General features: G+C 37.9%; 1 protein-coding gene across 5 annotated transcripts in view; it reads left to right on the top strand.

Moving 5' to 3' along the window:
- RAD51B (RAD51 paralog B) overlaps positions 1-25,567 on the top strand; it is a 657,748-nt gene that overhangs the window by 238,165 nt on the left and 394,016 nt on the right. The gene's annotated exons all lie outside the window — the stretch shown is intronic.

The following is a 25,567-nucleotide window of genomic DNA, read 5'->3' as shown; positions in this document are numbered from 1 at the left end:
TTTACAGATGCTTCTATGAACTTTTGAGAAACCATAAGAACCCAGAAACCAGATGTTTCTAGCCTGGCATACTTGTGGGGTTCCTTTTCTTTTTATCTTTTCTACTTTTTTTTCTTTTTGAAAAAAAATGAACTTTACAGAAAATGAGAACCTAAAGGAACATTCCATTCTATTTTTGAAAAATTGGAGTACCTTCTTAGCACTGTTAATATATTTATATTATTATAATCAGTATAATATAGACGTGGTAGGTTTTTTATTTTCAGTTGTTCTGTCAAACCTTGAACATTTCCCCCTATCTGGATCAATGTTTTCTAGCCTTACCCAGATTCAACAGTAGCAAGTACAGTGGTATCCCTTTGTATCCTAGGGAGATTGGTTCCAGGACCCCCATGGATACCAAAATCCAAGGATGGTCAGGTCCCTTGTATAAAATGGCATATACTTTGTATATAACGTATGCACATCCTCCCGTATACTTTAAATTATCTCTAGATTACTTATGATACCTAATACAATGTAAATGCTATTATATAGTTGCAAATACAATGTAAACACTATGTGAATAGCTGTCAGTTCTTGGCAAATTCAAGTTTTGCTTTATGGAACTTTCTGGATTCTTTTCAAATATTTTTAGTGCCCTGTTAGTTGAATCCAAGGACACAGAACTTCTGATATCAAACCTGCTGATGTGGAGGACCGATTGTAAGCAAAAGTTAAAGATGAACTGCCACATTGGAGTTGTTAAAGTTTACTTTTGTTCTTATCAGATTTGCATTGCCTCTGGCTAAATTTATTTGTATTTCCACTTCTTTTAGGTTTTGGTACCATTATGATTTGGTTTACTTATTACTTCATTGGTACATTAAGTTATTTTTGCTCATGTCGGTAATCTCGTGGTAATGATGATAATAACTATTGTTGCTATTTATTAAGCCCTTATTTTTGCTAGATACTACTTTAGACATTTTGTTCATTTATTTCGCAAATATTTGAGTACTATTTATGCCCCAGGCATTAATCTAGGGGCTAATGATATAATAGTGATTAAGACAAAAAAAGCCCTTAAGAAGGTAATGTATCATATATTGTTTCTAATCTACATAAAATTGTACAAGGTAGATATTGTCTTAATTTTATAAATGAGAAAGACAAAGCTAGAGAAGGAAAACAAAATTCCCAGCATTCTGTAACCTGTAAGTGACCAAGTCTTAGTTTGAACCTGTCTTATTTGATTCCAGCCTGCATTCTGCTCCATGCTACCGCCTCATGATAATCAGTACTATTTCCTTCTTCATTAAAGATGTTTATAAACATCCAGCATTGGTTTGAACATGCTTGATTATAGACATAATTATTCCTTTTTAACCTTGGTGCTTCAAGAAAGCTAGAAGAGACACTCAAACCCAATACTTTAAGAATCAAAAAGGGTACAATACTTAGGAATAAATTTAACCAAAAAAATTATAAGAGTTTTACACTGAAAGCTACAAAACATTGCAGAAAGAAATGAAAGAAGCCTAAACAATGGAAAGATATCTCATGTTTATGGATGAGAAGACTCAATGGTTAAGATGGAAATATTCCACAAATTGTTCTACAAATTTAATACAATCTCTATGAAAACCTCAACTGATCCTAAAATTCATTTTGACTCAGAATAGCCAAAATAATCTTAAAAAGATAAACAAAGTTGGAAGACTCAACTTTCCAACTTCAGAACTTAATCGCAAAGCTATAGTAATCCAGATAACTGTGGTGCTGGCATAAGACAGAAGTATAGATCAGTGGATTAGACTTAAGAAAATAGATTAGTGGTTGCTAGGGTCTAGATAGAAAGAAAAATGGGGAGTGACTACTAATGAGTTTTTTTGGAAGGTAATGAAAATGTTTTGGACTTAGGTATTGATGATGGTGGCACAACTCTGTGAGTATACTAAAAAACACTGAATTGTAAAAGAGTAAATTTTATGGTATGTGAGTTATTTCTCGATAAAACTGTTACATGTATTTTTTTTTAAAAAACCCTGTTGGGCTCCCCTGGTGGCGCAGTGGTTGAGAGTCTGCCTGCCGATGCAGGGAACACGGGTTTGTGCCCCGGTCCGGGAGGATCCCACATGCCGCGGAGCGGCTGGGCCCGTGAGCCATGGCCGCTGAGCCTGTGCGTCCGGAGCCTGTGCTCTGCAACGGGAGAAGCCACAACAGTGAGAGGCCCGCGTACTGCAAAAAAAAAACCAAAACAAAACCCTGTTACTTTGGTTGGGAGTTTGGATTCAATTTGGATTATCTGTTTTTGTTTGGTTATTTCAATTTGAATATAGTGTAATCTAGACTTATTATCCATGAGGACCTTCAATCTACTTTGTCTGTTGCCTTACTTTATACCAGCTAGCCTTATTATGTATAGGCAAAAACTGATACAGAACAATATGATGCCATTTTTGTTTATACTTCCTTCTTGATCCCTTTTTAGAAAACCTTAATGTTATATTATTTGTCAAACCAAGAGTGGCATATTGTTGCAATTACATCGCTCGGAAACATGTTTATTTTCAGGATTTGATTTAGAAACTGCTTTTACTCCTTTCTCTGTTATTCATGGCACTTGATGGCCACACACTTGAAATGCTCCCTGGCCAGAACACAAGATTCTTGGGGGGTCAGTGTAGAAATGATTCATGGTTTGATAAAATGCAGGCAGGTGGAATATGACTTTTATAATGTGGCTGTGAGCCCAGCTTATGGTATGAATTTGTACACGTCTCTTTCTTTTGTAAACATGGAATTGAAGTAGGTTTGATTTCTTGAATGTTCTGGCATGGTGCTGGTGAGAAGTGTGAGTGTCCTACCCAGAGCATTCTGTAACAGGAAGCAAAGTTTTCTGAGAGAAATAAGGAGCCTGGTAGAAAGAGAAGATAAAAATTTTTGCTGGGGGACAGTTCTTTTCCATTGATATTCCCAATGCATTTCCGCAGGGTGTGTCTGGGGATCCTCTGCTGTAGTTGCTAGATAATATTTCCTCTTTTGCAGGGTGATTGGATAAAGAAACCAGTGATTTGGGGCCGTGAGTGTAGACAGCAAGGAGCCATGGTTCTGAATGTGGTGTCTGGCCCAGGCATACTTGTTGGTGATGGTAATGTAAGCTGGACTGGAAAGAGTGGGCGGCAGTACTTGATAACAGAAGGCACCGGCATCACCAATTTCATTTCTGGTCTTCCCTTTTAAAATAGATTGTGTTTTAGCCTCCTGTCAAATTGAGTGCTGAGTATCCCTGTGGCCATAGCCTGCCTGCCAAGTCATTGGCATACATGGAAGGAATTCTGTAAAGCTTCAGTTGCCAGCTGCATTTGAATTGGTAATTTTAATCAACTCTTTCATACATTGGTCCTACCCATCAGCAACTTTCCCTCTTTGCCATTTAGTCTTTCTGCCCAATTCAAGTGATAGCAGCCTCCAAATTTAGCTCCCTTAATTCCTGACTAAGCTTATAGTTGTTGCTTTCAGTGGTACCATGGGCAGTTGGCATATTTTAAAAAAATTTTTTTATTTTCTATTTTTCAAAGCAGTTTTGAACCTTGATTAATAGTGATCCATTTTGCTTAAACTAGAATAGGTCATTCAACTTTTAAAGGTGGCAGGAGTGGGTTCCTTAAATAATGACTATTTGTTCACCTAAATTTCTAAACAAATATACGGTTTCATGCTAAAAATGCATTTTAGTTATTACATCATCTTGGTGTTAAATGGAATCTTGAGATATCATCCACCCTCTTCTTCTTAACGGAATGCTTCAGCTAAAAGCACCCTAAGAAATTAACAATCTTAATTTTAAAAACCTCTTAAAAGAGATAACTCATTCCAAAGTTTATGGGTTTTCACAGTCAGGGGAATTGTGCTTTAAAATTTTTTAAATTGCTTTCCTTAAGCAAGGTTAATTCAGTTTTCTCACTTATTTTTTCCTATTATCATGTCAGGTAGATTTTGAATATGTTCACCCTCAATCTGAAGCAAGTCATTCTTCTCTACTTTACACTAAATATTTCTCTCCCAAATAGGGAAAAAAGTCTCTTAGACAAGTGGCTTCATAGTCACCCTTGAGTTATATCTCCCTTGAGTTCAAGTTGTGCTTGAATTGAACATAGATGTCTGATTTTACGACCCAGAGAGATGCTGACACTTAAGTATTATTAATAGGTTGGAGTCTCCGAAGTCCAAATTCTGCTGGAGTTCATAACTAGACATCTGCCATTCCCAAGAACCATTACATTCAGGAGCTCCTGAGAAATTGGAAAAGTAAGTTTAGTGTGTCTTCTGTGGAAGGTGGAAGTTTAAGGTGGGGCAGAGCTGTGCACAAGGGGCAGCAGGCCTCTTCTTTGAGGCTCCCTTTTGTGTTCAAAATCCTGGGCTTCCCTGGTGGCGCAGTGGTTGAGAGTCCGCCTGCCGATGCAGGGGACATGGGTTCGTGCCCCGGTCTGGGAGGATCCCACATGCCACGGAGCGGCTGGGCCCGTGAGCCATGGCCGCTGAGCCTGCGCATCCGGAGCCTGTGCTCCGCAACGGGAGAGGCCACAACAGTGAGAGGCCCGTGTACCGCAAAAAAAAAAAAAAAAAAAAAAAATCTCAAAATCCTGGTGGGTTAGAAACTCAGAGAATGATGCAGTGAGCACGAGGGGGCTGAAAAGAAGTGGAGGATGAGGAAGTTCTTAACTGCTAAAAGGAATTGGAAGGTGTTCACACTATCCCATAATCCCCTCTTCTTACCATTATTACTTTGGTAAATGGACAAAACTGAATTTCCTTTCTCACATCTGCCTCAAGGTTGTTTCCTACATTGGATGGAAGGGAATTAAGGAGGGAGCAAAGTGGCATCACTTACTTTAATTTCTTTTTTTAGGACTTTGGATGCCGAAGTCTTATTGATGGTCAGTTTAGGTTTTCATGAGCAAAAGTAGGAATAATAATTATTACCACTTATTGAATACAAAAATTGTGCTAAGCACTTTTAAGTACATTGTTTTATTTAATCTATACAGCTCTGTAGTATAAGCATTTCTCTATAAGTTAATGAATGTAAAGCACTTAGCATAGTGCCTGAAATATAGCAAGAACTCAATAAATGTTATTGTTAATACCCATTTTGAAGATAAGAGAATTTTCTTAGAATAGCATTGGTAGAATTTGAATCCATGGCTATTAAACTCTGAATTACATGCTTTAAACTATTATGCAATGTCGTGTCCCTTTCCTTCAAGAACTAAGCTTCCTTTACAAAAGTCTTTCCTGATCTTCTCCATTATATGCATTCTAGGATCATACTTGTTTTTTAATTCTGTATTCTGACTTGTTCCAGTTTGTGAGTCCTAAATCCTCCCGCCCCCACACTTATCCCTAGGAAAGTTCATTCTTCAAATTATCAAGGTCTGGACCAAATTTATTTAGTGAGAATGTAGAATTCTTCTTACAAGACTTTAAAAGGACAAGTAAGATAATTACATGAAAGGATCTGTTTAGGCTCTTTTGCGTGGTAGGGGGTGGACCAAATAACCTTTGGATCACTTCCACTTGTATAATTCACCATTTCGGCAGGACAGCAACATTTCAGGCCAAAGTTCAACTTTTTTTTTTTTTTATTAAATTCTTTTATCGTCGCCAGGAAACTAGAGAAAATGAATTCTTCACAGTATGCTTGTGCATGCAACTTGAAACGGTTTGCACACTAAATGAAATTAAATGAAAGACAGCTGTTTGAGAAAGAGCTGTCAGAAACTGATTGGGTTCTATTAGGGAAGAATAGAGGCTAGGAATAAGTTTTCAGAAACAGGATATCAGTGGTTTAAAAAGCAAGCAAATTTACATACACAAAAGCTCTCTTGTGGTTGTGCTGTTGTGTGTCTTTTCAGTTCATTCATCTTAAATTATTATTTGCTCTTGGTGAGTAGGTGTCTGCTTTCCATACATCAAGTGTGCGGGAGTTCTTTCTTTTCTGCGAAGTAAATACAGCACAAACCCACTACAATGCCATTCTAAGTACTTTCGTTTTGGTTAAATTGCAGATCCAGGAATGTTCACCAAACCACTTCCTTTACCCAGAACTTCTCTTTCTGCCAAAATGCAAAAGGGGAAGGACCACCTTGGGCAGGTTGCCAGAGGTGCTGCCGGGGTCTCCTAAAATGGCTGCTAGCAAGAAAGGAGCAATTACATCCCATAACAGACTCAAAGCAGATGGTCACCTGTGGTGATAAGAACTGTGATGTTATTAAGCCTTTGATTTGTGATTTTACTTTGTACTTTCAAAGCGGTCAAGTTATGTTACCTGTGTGATGCTCCTCCCTGCCCTCCAAGACCTCATTGCTACTCGTTTGGGTATGTGTTCCTGGGTCTTACCCTAAAACCCTGCTACTGCCGAAAAGCTTCACTCTACTGTCTTCCAATCCTCGTGCTAGATGGTAGCTCATAGTAGGATCTCTGCTGGGCCCTCCAGCGGCAGATACAGTGCTACACATGGAACTGTCTTTAAAGGAATTTTTTAAAAACCTTTCGGGTCGTACTGTTGAAGTATAACCCATCCACAGCATAAGCTCATTCAGGAAATTCACTTAGCCTTCGACGTTAGGAGTCCTAGGATAATGTTGCACTCATACAGCTTTAGTCTCTGGAGCCTCTCCTAACATTGAATTTTTATGTTTTCAACTCCGTTTAACAATGGTCTTCCATAATTCGTTGAGGTCCTATCTCAACTGCCTTCTTTTGAGATCATGCTTGCTGTCCCCTCAGCACCTTCTTTATTTTTTTATATTTTTTTATTATTATTATTTTTTGCGGTATGCGGGCCTCTCACTGTTGTGGCCTCTCCCGTTGCGGAGCACAGGCTCCGGACGCGCAGGCTCAGCGGCCACGGCTCACGGGCCCAGCCGCTCCGCAGCATGTGGGATCTTCCCGGACCAGGGCACGAACCCGTGTCCCCTGCATCGGCAGGCAGACTCTCAACCACTGCACCACCAGGAAATCCCCCTTCTTTATTTTTTATGATTCAGAACACAAGTGCACGGTCACCCCCTTGGCTGAGGTTAAGGAATCCCTTGATTCGTAGTGTGCACGTCTACAGCTCTCCCTCCATATCTACCAGCCTTGTCACAGTGTAGATCCAATTATTGTTCCTAGAGTATCTGAACCCAGGTCTCCAGGAGACTAGGAAATGGTACCATATCTGGTCTCGCCAACTAAGCACGTGGGCATGTTTTCAAACCGAGTCACAAGAACATCCTGGGAATCCCATAGTTCCCCATTTATAAAGCTACATTTGGAAATAAGAACAAAAGATTAAAATGCCAGGAGTCACTACTTTATATTTATTTACTTAATTGAAATATTGTTGATGTATAGTATTATATAAGTTACGGCTGTACAATATAGTGATTCACAATTTTTAAAGGTTATGCTCTATTTATAGTTATAAAATATTGGCTATATTCTCTGTGTTGTACAATGTACCTGTGTAGCTTATTTTATACATAATTGTCGGTGCCCTCTTAATCCCCTACCTCTATATTGCCTCTCCCTCCTTCCCTCTCCCCACTGGTAATCACTAATTTGTTCTCTATATCTGTGAGTCTGTTTCTCTTTTGTTATATTCACTAGTTTGTTGTGTTTTTTTAGAGTCTACATATAAATGATATCATACAGTAGTTGTCTTTCTTTGTCTGACTTACTTCACTTAGCGTAATACCCTCCAAGGCCATCCATGTTGTTGCAAATGGCAAGATTTCATTTTTTTTTTATGGCTGAGTAGTATTTTCTTGTGTGTGTGTGTGTGTGTGTGTGTGTGTGTATACACACACCAGATCTTCTTAATCCATTCATCATCTGTTGACAGACACTTAGGGTTGCTTCCATATCTTGGCAATTGTAAATAGTGCTGCTATGAACATTGGGGTGTATGTTTCTTTAGTTTCTTTGAGAAACCTGCTCACTGTTTTCCATAGTGGCTGCACCAACTTATCTTCCCACCAACAGTGTAGGAGGGTTCCCTTTTCTCCACACCCTCGCCAACATTTGTTATTTGTGTTGTTTTGGGGTGATAGCCATTCTGGCTGGCAGTAGTCACTTCTTTAGGTTCATCATTTTCTCTGACCAGGAGAAGAGTGCTAGCAAAATAAGTACATCTTGATTATTTTCTCTACTTCTCTGACATAATTTACATATAATCTACGTGAGTGAGTAAATGGCCTCCCAGTGATCACATTACAGCTCCTACACTCAGTATTACTTCTACCAAGTAAGTGGGGCAGGCACCAGTTCAGAGGCACCAGCAAAGACCCCCATCTTTCCAAAGACATTTCCTGAAGCAGATGTCATTATTGAAAGTAAGCTGTGAGCTTACCAGTGATTTTGTTGGTGAGAATATTTGCTTCTTAGTTCTGGAACTGCTTCTGTTAACTCCTCTGAATGCTTTCTTCCTTTTTCTCCTGGTTAAGCTCCAGAGTAGGTACCAAAAACATTCCTCTTTTTTTTTTTTTTTTTCTGTACGCGGGCCTCTCACTGCTGTGGCCTCTCCCGTTGCGGAGCACAGGCTCCGGACACACAGGCTCCGCGGCCATGGCTCGCGGGCCCAGCCGCTCCGCGGCATGTGGGATCTTCCGGGATCGGGGCACGAACCCGTGTCCCCCGCATCGGCAGGCGGACTCTCAACCACTGCGCCACCATGGAAGCCCACATTCCTCTTTTTGATCAGGACGATTTTGGGCACTCATTCTGTGAATGCTCAAATGGACAGTCTATGGAAGTTAGAAATATTCTACCTCTTACTTTCTCTGTATCACAGAAAGAATTAAATCATCAGACTTGTCTCATTGTTACCTAGTTAAGGGAGATTTAACTCTTTGTATAAATTACCTTATATATTCTGTGCCAGTTTCCCTTCTTATTCATTCAGAAAATGTTTATTGAGTACCTGCTATGTGCCAGGTACTGTGCTAGGACTGATGTTAGAAAAATTGGTGAACTATGTCCCCTGCTCTTGAAAGCTTATGGTCTGTTGAGCTGTGAGGTAAGTGTTTTTCTGAATGTTGATATGATAATTACTTGCTGTTAATGGCATTTATGTCAATAATAGTTTTAATAATGTATTTCTCTCCTTCTTCATCTGGCCAATGTGATATTTTTTTCCCTCCACAAAATATGATCAGTACTTTTGTCTACCTGACCTCAGATGAGATGACAAAATGTGCATAGGGATACATGACACAGCCACAAACATAATTCTTCATGCAGATAGTCTTTCCGAATTCTGGGCACATTTTAATTTTTAATGTTGTCTTAGCTGTAGTAATATAGATTGAATTATCATGTGATCAAGCTGGAGTGATTGTTTTTAGTGTAGCCATAAGAAATCAAAGCTGACAGCTGGGATGCAGCTGTGTCCCAGCTGGTTCTGTTGAGCTCTATTCAGAGGGAAAAGTGGTGGCAGCTCCCCAGCTCCAGGAGATGGTCTTCTTCAGTCACCCAGGGCAAGCCCTGCCAGATGCTTTTGAGGCCAGTGCAATTAACACTCAGAAGTGAGACTTCAGTAAAAATGTATTAAGAATATAGTGCATGTTTAGTGGGCATGTCATCATCATTTTCTTCCTTACAAATTTAATAAACCCCTGACATAAAGACTACTTACCTTATATGATCAGGCAATATTTTCCCTGAATTACAGACATGCTTTTAAGGTTGACTGTCTTAAAGTTCTCTAAACTGTCATAAGATTTTGACCTATGCTGTCTAATTTTTGCCTGAAAATACTTATAGATTCTACTGGGTAGAATAGCATATTTATGTTTAAAATATATTCAGCTGGTTTACTGATTTTATTAATTCTCACCAGAATTTGCATTAGCTACTTTTAGCTTTCTTGGAGGCAAACCACTGTTTGTAACTTAATCAACATTGTCCCTATTGTAAATGATACTATAACAAAAGCTGGAATAAAATTTTTGCCGTGCATAACAAATGAGTGACTAGTATCCATAATATATTCAGAATTGTACAAATCAATTAAAGAAAACTCATAAGAAAAATAGTTTTGAAAAAGGCTTCATAGATGAAGAACTACAATTTGCTAATAACTTCAATAATACTTAAAGAAATGGAAATTTTAGTGCATTCTGTGGGAAAGCTCTTCCTAATACTGTGAGCAGAAAAGTGTGATAGTGAGACAGGTACCCATTAGGAAAGGTTCCTTCAGCCAGGCGTCATTCGAGGTTCTCTTGGAAATGAGTTCTTACTCAAACAGTGCGAGCAGCTTTTTGTTCAAGGCTTTCTCACATGTAACATATTCATAAGGCTCTTTGCAGCCTAGAGCCTCAATTTTATTATTAGATCTGACTGCTGTGAGAAGGCTTGATCACTTTCCAAAAAAAGTGATTTTTTTTTCTCCTGTATGGCTGCTCTGTTGCATATTAGAACTCATATCTGGTCATCAGGGTAGCTGAATGGAGCCCAGTCGCTGTATTGACAGGCTTTATTTTAAGGATGAGCATTTTGAGGTTGAGCTTCCCGCAATCAATTCATACATAGTTATTACATCTGTTTTCACCTGTATGAATTAAATGATGCAATTGAAGATGTGATTTCCCAGCAAAAGATTTCCCACAGATAGTATATCCATGAGGTTTATCTGCAGTATGAACCTTCTGATGAATAAGTCAGTTCTGACTTCTCTCTGTAGACATGCCAACATTCAGTACATAGAGTTTCTCTCCAGTAAGAATTTTCTGGTATGAAAGAACTCTCGATCTTTTGGTGAGAGTTTTTCCACATTCGGTATATATATAGTTTTTCTTCTCTGTGGACTCACTGATGTCCTCGGAATTGCAGCATCCATGCTTGTTTTACTATTTTGTCCTAAATACTTGTGATCCTTGTTAGTTCTGAGTTATGGCAAACCCTTCAGACTCATTGAATGACATGCTCTTTATGTATTTTTTGTTTTATATTTGAATTTATTAGAGTTGGACTGTTTCTCTGTTACATAATAGAAATTGTTCCAAGTTACAATATTGGAAGACCATTTGTTTTATGCTGATCCAGTTATGTAGATTGCATACTGACTTGCCATAATAATCCTTCAGCTATGCAATCTGAGTGTCACACAGTTGAATGACGGTACTTTTCTTATCTACCGGCTTAGTATGATAGTCACTCTTTCAATTAAGCTTGTGAGGGATATACATAGCCTTTTGTCATTAAATTTGTGCAGTTATATATGATGGTTTCTGTGTTCTATTTCATAATATATCAACATGTTAAAATTGTTACTTCAAGAGTATTTGTTTTCTTAATCTTGTTACTCTCATTGTGATGAGTTACTTATCAAAATATGGGCTAAATATTTATTAACTTGTGTTTCATTGTCATGTGTTTAATGTACAGTACAAGTAGAAATATTGGTATTTTCCTAAGTCGTCCATAAAATCAATTTTATTGGACATCAATTGATTTGCCAGAATTAATTATTATTAATTACAAATCATTTTTGTACTGTTTTTTGAGTGCATACTATAGAACAGATACTGTACTTATATCTCGTATACTATCTCATTTAATCATCTTAGTAATTTTTAGTATGGTACTGTGTTTTCAAGTGAGTAATAGTTTCGGACTGGCTAAGTAGAGCATGAGTAGCAGTAATTTGAAGGGATTCATTGAGAACATATGTAAAACTAGAGCAACAGAGGCTAAATGATTCAAATCTTGTTCAGATATAAAATTTTCTTTTAGCCTTCATAGGATTCTGACCTTTGAATAGTGAGAGAACATGGTCTTCTGTTTAAGCAGAGAATTTGAGAGTCATGAGATTATATTGTGAACTTTTAATTTTTACTATCTAACTCCCTAAATCATTATATTTCTCTTACAATCCCCAACTGGAAATGTTGAGTGAATGTGCTTAGCTATTACTGAGGTGCATTTTGTACATTCACAGGCTTAGACCATCTGTGAATACTGCTTGGCTTTTCGTTAGTTGTGTTTGTTCCTGGTTCTGCATCCTAAGGAATTGGACTTTGCTTATATAAAGAGATGTCTATAAAGCCACAGGCAAGTAAAGTTGGAATTTCTTCCTTGGGGAAATTTGGAGTGTAGAGTTATAAGCAAATATTAAGGTTCAAAGCAGGCAATATAATGAGCACATTCAAGGAATTAGTAAGTATTTATGTAACACTTCATGTTTGCAAAATGTTTTACAGCCATATTCATTAATTTACATAAATCCCCTGGAAGGTAACAATGTTATTACATCTGTTTTATAAGCAAGACAGGCAAAATACAGGCAAATTAAGTGGCAAAGAGGAAGAGAAATTAGGACATTGATTCTAAGGCTTGGGCCTATGTCCTATACCATCTTATTCCTTTAGGGAAATAAAGAAATAAAATGCTTTTGTTTTGTTGTAGACTTGGGCATAGTGCCTATTTGGGTAATTGTTTAGATATTTATATAATTTTACATATTATTTCATATTTTGGTCATGTGGCTGAAAGGCCTTCCAACAGAAATTCTAATGAATGAAATTTTGAGCTTATTAACTCATGGTTAAGGTCCCTAGTTATATTGGGTTGGCCAGAAAGTTCTTTCGGCTTTTTCCGTAAATGCTTACAGAAAAACCCTAACAAACTTTTTGGCCAACCCAGTAAATTCTCCATAAAATGTTGCATATGTCATGACCAACATATTCACCATATTGGTGAATTGGACATATTGGTGAATATGTCCAGGGGATGCTCAGTGTTGACCTTGATAGAATACACTGTGAGACCAACTGAGGGATGACCCAGGAGAGCTGACCTTGCTGACCACACGCTTCCTGTATACCACTCTCTCGCTCACTCTGTTTCTCTTTGTACTTTCCTTTTCCCCCCAAAGAATAGCAAATTTCTACTAAAGAGTAATAAATTTTCTCATAACCTCAAAAAGGTAAAACGAGAAGAACTTCCATAACAGAAGAGATTAGAAAATCACTCAGCCTCTTGTGTTAGAAAGCGGGAGACATGATAAATCACTGCATTCAATTAACTTTTCTTTCACTTACTAAGTGCACAGAAACTGATTCAGCACCTTGAGGTGTGACCATAAGGTAACGAAGAGTGACTTTTTGGAATAAATATACCTTAAGGTACACTGTTTAAATGAATGCCATTCTTCATCATAGCCACTCTTTACACTAATTCAACAATGCTGTCATTGCAAAAAATATTTTTAGACCTCGTCCTTTTGAATTGCCTTTAGAAGCCATTTATGAACTATAAAAGAAAACAGTCTCATATTTACTTAAAGTCACACCATGTTTTTTTAATCAACCCCTCGCCTACCAAGAAATTTATTACCCAGATAGATTACTGACCTTTTCACCAGCCTTTGTTCTGCACTAATTTTTCTTGTCTTTTTTTGTTTTCAAAATCAGTTCTATACTTTAAAAAAATAAAGATTTGCCATTAACAAGGGTATTTATTAATTTTTTAACTTAAAAAAATCACTTAGACTTATGAAGTTACAAAACACTATGGAGTTCTCATTATCCTTCACCCAGCTTCCCCTAATGTTAGCGTCTAACTTAAGTATAGTACAGTTATCAAAATCAGGAAATTGACATTGATAAAATACTATTTGCTAATCTACAGACATTATTGAAATTTCTCCAGTTTTCCCTACTAATATACTTTTATTGCTTCAGGGTACAATCCAGGATCCTACACTGCATTTAGTTGTCACATCTCCTTAGTCTCTTATAATCTGTGACAGTTCCCAATGAGAACATTTAAAAGAAAGTACTCCCCCTGAAAAGAAGAGCAATAGACTCTGAATGTAATTCCCTAAATATCTGTCTCTGTCACTGTCTTGTCAATATTTGATTTGTTGTGACCTACCATGTGCAAAATTTGTGCTGATTGCTAAAATAAAAAGAAAAGTAAGACATGCTTGGACATAAAGAAGCTCACAGTGCTTGAAGGCAAGAGACCTGTCCGTTACCATGGTGCCAGGTGTTTATCGAGCTCTGGATTTTTTCATGATCCTCAGAGCCTCTTGTTTCGCTGCCTTCCTTTCCATTTCCTCTGCTGTCACCTTAGTTCAGCCTCTCACAACCTCATGCCTTATCTATCACAATAGTTTTCTAACTGGTCTCTCTAACTATAATTCCCTTCCCCCTTCCAATTCACCTAAAATACCTCTTATATGTATCATCTCTCTATTCAGTAACTCTTTGTAGCTCTCCCCAAGTTTAATTTCTTAATAATTTCCCAGTTTCTTGACTTGGCACTCTAATGTTTCTGTTAATCACTGGACCTACTCTAATAGCTTTCTAATTGGTTGCCCTATATCTGCTCCTGCACCTTCATATTATACAGAGTGATCTTTTCAAAATGCAACTCTGACCACACCATACTTCTGTTTAACCCTTTCAGTGATTTCCCATTGTTTATAGGATACCATCCAAAATCTTTAGCAAGACCTATTAGTCCTTGTATGATCTGACTATAATATTATTGCCTCATGGGGTTTTGGGAAGGATTTGATGAGTGAGAACTCATAAAGTGCTTAGAAAAGTGCTTGGAATGTAGTAAGCAGTCAATAAAAATACAAAATCTTATTTAATTAAGAATGGTGAATTTTATAAAATACCTCTCATCATGTAAAAACATGGTTATGTAATTTTTCTGTTGATACTCTAATATGGTAAATTATATTAATAGATTTCTTAATATTGAACTATCCTTACATTCCTAGTATGAACTCCATTCGGTCATAATGATTATTCTTTCAAGGTACTGCTGGATTCTTTTTGCTAATGTCTTATGTAGAACTTTGTACCCATAATGACTAAAATTTATTTGTACTATTAATTTTTTTATGTTAGTTCCTCAATCTCTAGTCTTTCTATTAGATATCTTATTTTCCTTTTGTAGTACTTTTTGCTACTATAATTAAGTAATTATTTGTCCAATTATTCACTTGATGTCTTTGAAGGCAAGAACCAAGTTTGTTTTGTTCACCAATATACCCTTTACACCCAGTACAATTCTGAGAGCACAGTAGGTGCTCAACAAATATGTATTTATGGAATAAAGGAATGAATTAATTAGTAATAATACAAGGGAATAAATACATTTTTTTGCAGTGATACAAGTGGCTTTAGCTTCTTCTAGTACAATAAGGTGCTATGTCAATACTCTACAAGTGCTTTAAAGTTAAGCAGTTCCAAGCAGGGAGATTTTAAACAAATAGTGGCTCTTTTTCCTGTTTCCTCTGGTCTCATAAATATTTGCAATTTAATAAAGAAGTAGAATAATCTTATAGGAGAAGTTATTGTATAGTTCCTTACCTATAGCACTTCCAGTTAGGCTGTAATTCTTATTTAAATAAGAAACACTGTATTTACAAAGATAAATGGGGCAGAGGGCTGAAAAATGTAGCCCTTTGTCACTTGTTCTCAAGAATCTGACCATTTAGAACTTCTTGACTTTTTGTTTTTCCTAACACTTACTTTTAAAGGGAAAGTTTGAGCATTAGGGGTAACCTACTACTGGCAAAGTTCATATAGAACGGGGAGAATCTAATTGGACCCAATCCATTTTTAGATTGGTAAGAGGGCACTGACCAACCTATGGATTGTGGATCCTAGGTCAAGTTAGTACCTTTCCTCCACTTGGCTGGGACATGTGGGTAGAGTCATATGGCATAAACTTTGACTGTTACCCCTCAACAGGGTGAAATAATGTCTCTTAGAAGCATGTGGGTAGGCAGGTGCCATAATACGTATCTACTACAACTTCTTACTACCTTGAATCATTGGAAAATTTTCATAAATGCTCTGACTTTTAGTTTCTTTACTTTTAAAATAAGACTAATAAGGCATAGTTGCAAAGTTAGTGTAATGATTAGAGATAATATATGTGAAATGCCTGGTGCATAGTAGTACTCAGTAAGTTATAGCTAGTGTTATTCATCTATGAGATAATAATAAAAAGTATTCTAATTTGGAACACACAAAAGAAAGCTATAACTTCCATGGGGTAAAAGATAATGTCATGAACTCAGGGACACTAACTTTCTTATAACCCATTTTTCCACATCAATTCTTATATTATACCACTTTAAATAAGTGGTTATAGAGAATTCTACTTCTAGCAATATAATAGAAAATGAATACTTTACACCTAAAAATTCTGGTTAAAATATAAAATCTAGGGGCTTCCCTGGTGGCACAGTGGTTGAGAGCCCACCTGCCGATGCAGGGGACACGGGTTCGTGCCCCGGTCCGGGAAGATCCCACATGCCGTGGAGCAGCTGGCCCCATGAGGCATGGCCGCTGGGCCTGTGCGCCCGGAGCCTGTGCTCTGCAATGGGAGAGGCCACAACAGTGAGAGGCCCGCGTACAGCAAAAAAAAAAAAAAAAAAAAAAAAAAAAATATATATATATATATATATATATATATATATATATAAAATCGATCTTCTTAAAACACCGTTCAGCTGGAGATAAAGAGAAAGAACTGTAGGCCAGAAACGACTGAAAAAAGAAAACTTTTCCTAAGGAAAAAAGTTGCAAGGATTTTCTCCTGAGAGCAGCTACCACTCCTTAGTGAACTAGAGCCTGGGTTCTAGTGGACACATGACTCACTCAGAGTTGGGGAGAGAGAACACAAAGCTGGGGCTCAAACAGGATAAGAGGTTAAATGGTTCTTATAGGTCAGACTCCTTAAGGGTGATACTGTCAATGGGTAAACTAGAAAAAAAACTCATCCTAAAGCAGGAGACCTGTCCTTCTCAGCCATGGCTCTGGATGGATCAAGAAAAAACAAAAGGCACTGGGGGTGGGGGTGGGGGTGGGGGCAGCTCCAGTCATTCATTCGTTCTTCATTCAACAAATATTTGAGTGCCTATTCTGTGCCAGGCACAGAATTTTAGACACTGGGCAACAAAGATCTCTGCCCTTGTGAGAATTTCTAACCAAAACCTGGCTAATGTAGGTTTAGGGCTAGAAATTTAAACCATTTATATGGCCTGGAAACCTGCAGATTAAAACTTGATATAAGAAGTTTCTGTTTTGGTAATGTCCCTGGATTGGTAGTCCTCACAAGCATCTGTAATATGAATGCTTACTACATTCTAGGTTCTTTTCCAAGCACTTTATGAGTTCTGACAAGTAATTCTTCCAAAATCCCTATGAAGCAATAATATTATCTTCAAAGGCACAAAGAAGTTAAGTACCTTATTTACTCAGGACCACATAGTTTATACGTAGAAGAATTTAGTTGCAGAGTTTGTGCTTTTAACTACTATACTATATTGTCTTTCATGTAAAGACACTTTTTTCATATATGTATGTATGTATCTCATTTGAGAGGCCAACATCTTGCTTAATAGGGAAACACCAAAAGCATTTCCATAACGTTATTAAGACAATGAATACCTCTATTCCCATTATTCCTTAATATTGTTATAGAGATACTGGCCAAAGTAGTCTTACAAGAAAACAATTAGAGGTTAAAAAAAAAATTGGAAAGGAGGAGTGTTAACCATACTTTCTAGCTGATATAATTGTATATCTGGAAAACCCAAGTGACTCAACTGAAAAGCATATAAAGATAAGAATGCATAATGACAAATGCTGAGGAAGAAGAGTATTGAGATGGAGCTAGCCCATCTTTTTAATAAAAATACTAAACTATAATTTAAAGACTATGATGTTGGACTTCCCTGGTGGTGCAGTGGTTAAGAATCCACTTGCCAGTGCAGAGGACACGGGTTCGATCCCTGGTCCGGGAAGATCCCACACACCACGGAGATAAAGAAGAAGGTAAAGAAGTTTGATCAAAACTGGATTGTCAAGGGTTTGAGAAAGCAGTTGGTCTCATACTTCTGGTGGAATGATAAACAACTTCTGTAATGGACAATCTATAAAAAAAACTTAAATGCATGTATCCTTTGACTAAGTAATTCCACTCTTAGGAATTTTCTTGCATTTGTACTTTCATTTGAACAAAATGACTGACATAAGTGTAGTTATTGCATCATCATTTGTAATACCAGAGGTTTGGAAACAACTTAAATGTCCATCAGTTGGGGACTGATTAAATATAATATGGTATACCATAGAATATGCTATGCAACTTTTTAAAAGAATGAGGAAGTTCTACAGTGGTAACGGAACAAAATCCAAGATATATTGTTAAGTAAATAAAGCAAAGTGAAAACAGTAAGTCTAATGTGCTACCATATGTATAAATTACACACAAGTGCATAGCTTATCTTTATAAGATTGTTTTTAGGGAGGGAATTGATGCTTGGGACACAGGAAAAGAAAGAGACTCTCTTTTCACTGCAAGTCCCTTTATATTTTATATCACATTCTGACTTTACCTGTTCCAAAAAATAAAATTAACCATGTAAATGTTGTGAATTTATTAGTCATTTTAAACGTGAGATGATATCAATTCATGGTTGCATTTCAGACTGTTACTGAAAAGACCTACATGCACAGGAAACTGTGTGGAATTTCATCTGTTTCCCTTAGACGGATAAAAGCCTGGTTGGCCCTGCTCTGATTTGACTATGTTTCTGTAGGAGCTAATATTCCAACATGATGCATTAGCTCCCTAGGCTCTTGTGATTAGTGGTCTGTAGGTCAGAGACCTATGATGTGCTGTTTAAATCATCTGGCAAATAGATGTTTGGGGGGTAGAACTCTTTCCCGATTTTGTAAAAAGAAATTTAATTTTATAGTGGTAGCACATTGTGTGATAAGCACATATAAAGATTGGAGCCATCATTTTGGAAATGTCCTTAAATGGAAGGAGGGAATGTAAACTCATAATCCCATCCAACAGTGTAGGTCCAGCCTTATTTTTCCATTCCTACCATGGAGCTGCTGGGTAACACTGAGTAAGCAGTTTCATACGCTTTGACCTCAAGCCTGTGTATTCCTAACGGAGGAGCAATTATGTTGGTACCTTTCTTATTCAGAGGGTGGTAGATTAATGAGACTTCGGGTAGTTTCAAGCTTCTAGCTAGACAAAAAAGACTTTTATATACAAGATGGTGTGATTTCGCACTTAGGTATTTCATTATGACATCTCTGTTCTTCGAGGCCATATATGAGTTTTTCCTAAAGTAAAACAGTGAACTACCTCCTTGATGTCACTGAATTTGCAGATTGTTTTGGTTCATTTTGAATAATGAATAGGTCTCATCAGTTGTTAATAAAAAGAAGACAGATTTTCTTATTCTCATAATGACATAAAGATACAGTTGAAAGATTATATAACTTTCTCAAGCTCTCATGAGAAACCAGGTGACAAAAGCTAAGTTTTCCCACATAATGTCATATTGGATGAGAAATGTATCCTTATTTAAAATATTATATCAGCGAGTCACAAGCTTTATGGTGCACTCATGCCAGCAGTAACATTACTGAGCCCTATACTAGGCACATAACAAAGTGGTCTGAAAATTGGATAGGGCTCTAGAATCCATTTATGCAGCATTCAAAACAAAATTAATTTAGAGTCAGGCAAGTGGAACTGCAGAATTTAAGGGGGTGAAAAATGAATTTTCTGTGTTCACTTCTTTTTTTTAATCCTGTCGTTTTCTTTAGCTGATGTTCTTCTCAGATGCCAGAGAGACCAGTCATGGTTGCCAGATGACTGGGCTCTGCTGGCTCATCAAGGGGCTGTGGCAGAGCTTGTTTCCATGAGAGCTGGAAGAAAAGATGCAATGGAAAAAGCACATGTAGCCGTTTGTCAGTAGCTGGCTGTGTAATTCTCAGTGCCCTATGCTCCTCAAAATGTGAACTTACTCTGATAACCCTTACAACTGAGGCGTCATGAATACAATTCCAGTGCCTGTAAGCTGAGCTTATATGTGAGCAGTGCAGAGTCCTTTTGTTACGGAGAAATTTGCAGGGTTAACTTTGCAGGGTTAAATCCAGGTTTGCAGGGTTAATCGGTGCAGTTTGACTTTGGTCAATTCGATTGCCAAGAGGATTGGATATGAGTGGGAAAGACAGAGTGCCTCATTTCTGGAGATATTGTAATCATTTAGATATTTCAGAGATGTATTTTTTAAAGGTAAATCCCTTTTTGGGTGATCAGACAGTTGATCTTCTTTTTTTTTTTTTAAACATCTTTATTGGAGTATAATTGCTTTACAATTGTGTGTTAGTTTCTGCTTTACAACAAAGTGAATCAGTTATACATATACATATGTTCCCATATCTCTTCCCTCTTGCGTCTCCTTCCCTCCCACCCCTCTAGGTGGTCACAAAGCACGGAGCTGATCTCCCTGTGCTATGCGGCTGCTTCCCACCAGCTATCTATTCCACGCTTGGTAGTGTATATATGTCCATGCCACTTTCTCACTTTGTCACAGCTTACCCTTCCCCCTCCCCATATCCTCAAGTCCATTCTCTAGTAGGTCTGTGTCTTTATTCCCCAGACAGTTGATCTTTAACTATCATGTAATCTGCTATGAAATTTGACGGTAGGCTCTTTTCCGAGAACTGGAGTTGCATCAAAGCCCATTCTCGTGGTGTTATTTAGAAGTATATTAAATATAACAAGGTACCAAGGTCCCACAGGGATCACATAAAAACAGAGTTTATTAAGGAGTTACTGAAATGATACCTGTGAAGTCAAAAAGCAAGACATCTCCATACCTGATCTTCATAATGACTATCAGTATTTATGTTGAAGGGAGCTCTTACTCAACCTGGTGTTTTCTCATGGTGCTTGATCTGACATGAATTACTCAGCTGCAATAATTGTAATGAAATGGAGATTGAATTATATACATCTGTGTTATAGCCATGCAGTTTCTTTGGGCTAATGATGTTTTTTTCCCATAGTAACAAAAAAGAATCATCATTCTTGTTATCAGTTTTTTTTTGTTGTTTTTTTTTTTTTGCGGTACACGGGCCTCTCACTGTCGTGGCCTCTCCCATTGTGGAGCACAGGCTCCGGACACGCAGGCTCAGCGGCCATGGCTCACGGGCCCAGCCGCTCTGTGGCATGTGGGATCTTCCCGGACCGGGGCTCAAACCCGTGTCCCCTGCATCGGCAGGCGGACTCTCAACCACTGCGCCACCAGGGAAGCCCTTGTTGTCAGTTTTTAAATATTCATACTTAGCTCTTAGTTTGTATGGACTAATTTTCTGATCACTTTCACAACCTTGGTTCTGCTGTGCATACAGTTTTTCTGGGGGAGCCATTTAGTTCTTGTGTATGCCAAAAAACATCTCACATTCAAGATGCAGAATTACTTTTCTTCTTTATGGATTAATCTGTTGTCAAGTCTTCTAGTCCTAAATCACGGTCAGCAAAGATTAGAAGCATCAGTCAGAAGTACCCTACTCCTTTGAACAACTGTACAAAACTGTATCTACCTCCCAACCCCCCAAATGGGTTTTACATTGTGATACCTCTGATCAGTGTGAGATCTCTGCTGGACTGGAGCAGAGGCTGTGCAAGGACCCTCTTGACAGCAGAGGAGCTTTTTTGCTTCCTTTATGCCTAAACTGCACCATTTTTCTATACCCAGAAGTGAACAGCTTGTTTTCCAATCACAATGGGTTCTTCTTCAGTTTGACCTTTTTTGGAAATTAGGTACGCTTTCCAACGTATATGTTTTGAGGCCCTTGGGTATTTGAACCATTTCCTAGCCTACTTTCCCAGACATAAAAGATACCATGTGTGAAATATGTGGAATGAGAATGTCAAGGTGTTTGGGTGGATTCTTTATGCAGAAAATATATTTGCTTATTGCAGTTTCTCTGTAAAGACTTGAAAGTAAGTAAGGGAAAATCTAAAAGCACCTCTTCAGAACTGAAGCAATTTATGTCTCCCAGTATAAATAGAACCTTCTAGAGTATAAGCCAGTGAACCGCCACAAATACCACCTCCTTTATGTAGCCTTCTTCATTGCCCTTGTTGAAAAGAAAGCAGTCATCCCTGCTCTGCTTTTCCAAAGCACTTTCCACTTACGAAAAAGTGCTTATCTCCTATCTCAATCTGCCTCTAATTAGGTTTTTTTCATTTCTCTCCCCATCCACCATTGAAATCAGGGTAGGGATTTTGTCTTACTCATTTTGTATTCCTCCAACTGTTAAATCCAGACTGTTGATTGTAGACATAGATCAGGCACCCGCCCCAACCCACCTGATTGATTTCTTCCTCTAAGAAGGTCTGTTAACTCCCTCATCTCTGCTAGGATTATGTGCTCTTAAAAGCACTGCTCACACACTATTCCAGTGACTTGCTTGTATAGCTGTTTCTTCTATTAGATTGCATACTCCGTGGGGACACGACTACACCCTCCATCTGTATTTCCCCAGGGCCTAGCATAGTGTTGGGACACAGAGAGTACTCATTAAATTTCTACTGAATGAATGTTGGACTTAGTGAACAGTGGCCTTGAGTTATATGAAATGGGAAAGATAGGGGCCCAGTTACCAAAGTCAGCTGTACTGCATAGTAATAATAAGGCATAAATAAAAGTTTCACATTACAATACATGCACACGCTTTAGTGCTTTTTGTCCCTGGAGAACCGTACGTACTCAAGAAGTATTCTGCTTTATGTTCATATCATCAAGACAAGAAGGATATGTTGCTTTTAATTCTTACTTTAAAACCCAGAGATGATTATCTATTATCTCTTAGAAGGTTAAATAGAATTGATTTCTGTCTTTTTGTCTGATCCGTAACCAGATTTAGACTTGAATTTTTGAGTTTTCATTGTATCTACTGATAGAATTGCCTGTTAATTAGTCTGTCTCTCCCAGGACTGTGCACTCCCTGGGTGTGGTGACCGTGCCTCTTATCCCCAGGTTCCTAGCATAGAGCCGGAAAAGTATGGTAGATGATCAATAAATATCTATTAAATTGAATGTAAAAATGAATATGACCCAATTAGAAAAACCTATATAAATTCTTTATCTTAATTTTCAAGTGAAAGTTCTCTTGATTGTTTGGGAAGACTCACTGGGCCAAATGGCTTTTAAGATAAATGTTGAAACTTTGCAAAGATAGGTGGCATTTACAAGCTAGAATATGGGTCTGGTGTTGGTTGTTCCCAGATTCCTTTTTTAGAAAATTAAGCTTCATTCCTTTAGAAGCTTAATCCTATTTGTTTCCCTATTTCTGTCTTAGATTCTCACCCAGACAAACAGACTTTCAGAAAAGGTAATGTGAGGAGCAGTCAGTTAGATCATAAGAGTAAAGTTTCTCAGCAGTCAAATTTTCTGTAATTTTCAGATTGAATCTGACAGAAGTGCAGGTTTCGTTAATAAAGGGCTTATAGATCCTGCTCTGCCTATTCTCACATGAAGTGAATTGGTATTAAATACACAACTCTTAGTAAGTTATCACTTTACTTTTAAAGTGGCATTAAATAATTTTAATTTAGACTCTCAACCTAATTTTGATAATCCTCTAATTTTAAAAGTTAATGTATCACTGAAATTAATTTTTCTTTATTCCCAAAGATAGCTTCCTAGAGATGGAAAGACATCTAATCTTTTCTACTTCCTGTGACATATTATGTAAACTAAGCCACTTGCAATATCATTTACTACATTATCTTTCTTTTATCATCATGGGCACTGGTCTTGCTTCTGGAGGAATGATCTGTGAATGAGAAAGCCACACAGTGATTTAGCTGCAGGAGACCTTAGAGACCACCCCTTTTGAGCTCTTCATTTTACAGATGAGGAAATAAAGGCTCTGGATGTTAACTGACTTCTTAAGATTATACCATAGTAGATCCTAAACTGGAACCTGAGTCTTTTGACAGCTTGTCCAAGACTCTTTCTACTGTGCCTTAGGTTTTCTTTATCTAGTGAGGCAAGATGCTCACTTCCAGGCCCTTATTGCTGAAATTGACCATCAGAGTTGTATGAGTTGAGAGTTTTGGGTGGCTAAAATGTAAAACACACAACCAAGGTGTAAAGATTTAAATACACTACATTATTCTTTCACTAGAGAGCTAGACAGTAGGTACAATGTAGATACCATAGGGGAACGACAGTAAGGTACCTCTCAGTTAATTAGGGAAGTGAGGTTTTTCCTTAGAGGTTAAACTAGGAATCAAGAAGTACTGGCTCCCAGTGGATGTTTATACAAAAGTCTTAAAGAGTATTATTCCAAAGCGAAAAAAAGATGACTGCAAATCTAAATAGCATGCGTTAACATCCCAGAGAAAGAGTGTATCAGTCAGAAAATGTGTTGGCCAGCTCTGGAAGCCTAGACAAGGTCTATCACAAGGTAAAGGTTACCTGTGCCTTAAGCATCATGTACTTCAGTGGTTCCCAAACTGTAGTGCACTTCAGAATCAGCTGGAGGGCTTGTTAAAATACAGATTGCTGGGCCCTACCCCCCACATTCCTATGGCCCAAGAATTTGCATTTCTAACAAGTGCCTAGATGATAGTGATGCTGGTTGGGGAACTACATTTTGAGAATCACAGGTCTCTACGTGTATTAGTTTTCTATATTTGTGTAACAAACTACTAAACTGTTAACAAACTTAGTAGCCTAAAACAACACTTGTCTATTAGCTCACAGTCCTGTACGTCAGAAATAGGAGGCAGCGTGGCTGAGTTCTCTGTTCAGAAATCAAGGTGTTGACTGACAACGTTCTCGTCTGGAGCTCAGGGTCCTTTTCCAAGCTCGTTCCTTTTATTGAAAGAAATCATTCCCTTGAAGTAATGGTACTGAAGTCCTGTTTTTTGCTGTCAGCTCTAGCCAGAGCTGGGGACTGCTCTCAGCCCCTGGTGATCACTGTCATGTTCATAGAGGTTGCCTTCAAGGGAGAAACTAGGCCAGACTGGCGGACTCAAATGTTACTGGTCTATGTAGTGATTGATTTCTCTCAGGAGATTAATAAATCAGTATCCTGATTACATCTGTCAGCTCCTATGAACTTATTTAATGTGAATCTCCTCTTAGTATAAGGTCCCATTCTTACTGTGTTTAATAGATTGGGTTTTGAGACTGATTAGCAGAGATTCAGATCCTGGATGAAAATAAACTCACCAAAATGGAAACCAGTGTTAGGGAGCAGACTGGGCAGCCAGCCTACTTTCCTAGGCATCCTCCCTCCCTATTGCTTTACAACTGTACTTGTTCTTCAAAGTAGCATATCTTAGACCAAAGCCATGATTAAAATTAAAATGGAAAAGTTCTCAGAAATTCAGACAAAATGTCCACTGGTTTTTCTTTAGCCGGTCTTGCCAACATCTCTTTGAGATTGCTGAGTGATACGAAGTTTCTGAACCGAAGTGGGATACTGAAAATCAAATGATAAAAGGTAAAACAGTGGCAGCTTCACTTCATTTCCCTTGGAAATTCCTGCCAACATCAGGGAGGAGGGGTGCATGGCAGTTACAAATGGTTAAGAATTAGCAACGAAAGCTTTGTGATCTACTGGTTTTTAATGCCTGGTCTATATGCCTGATTGTGTATATGTGTTTTATTTCTGTTTTCCTAACTTTGTTTCTTTATCCCTTAGGGGAAGGGATATCAATGGCCCAGAGG

The sequence above is a fragment of the Mesoplodon densirostris genome, chromosome 4 (assembly GCF_025265405.1).
Source record: "Mesoplodon densirostris isolate mMesDen1 chromosome 4, mMesDen1 primary haplotype, whole genome shotgun sequence".
In the NCBI taxonomy this organism is placed as follows: domain Eukaryota; kingdom Metazoa; phylum Chordata; class Mammalia; order Artiodactyla; family Ziphiidae; genus Mesoplodon; species Mesoplodon densirostris.
This window is presented reverse-complemented; position numbering and strand designations above follow the sequence as displayed.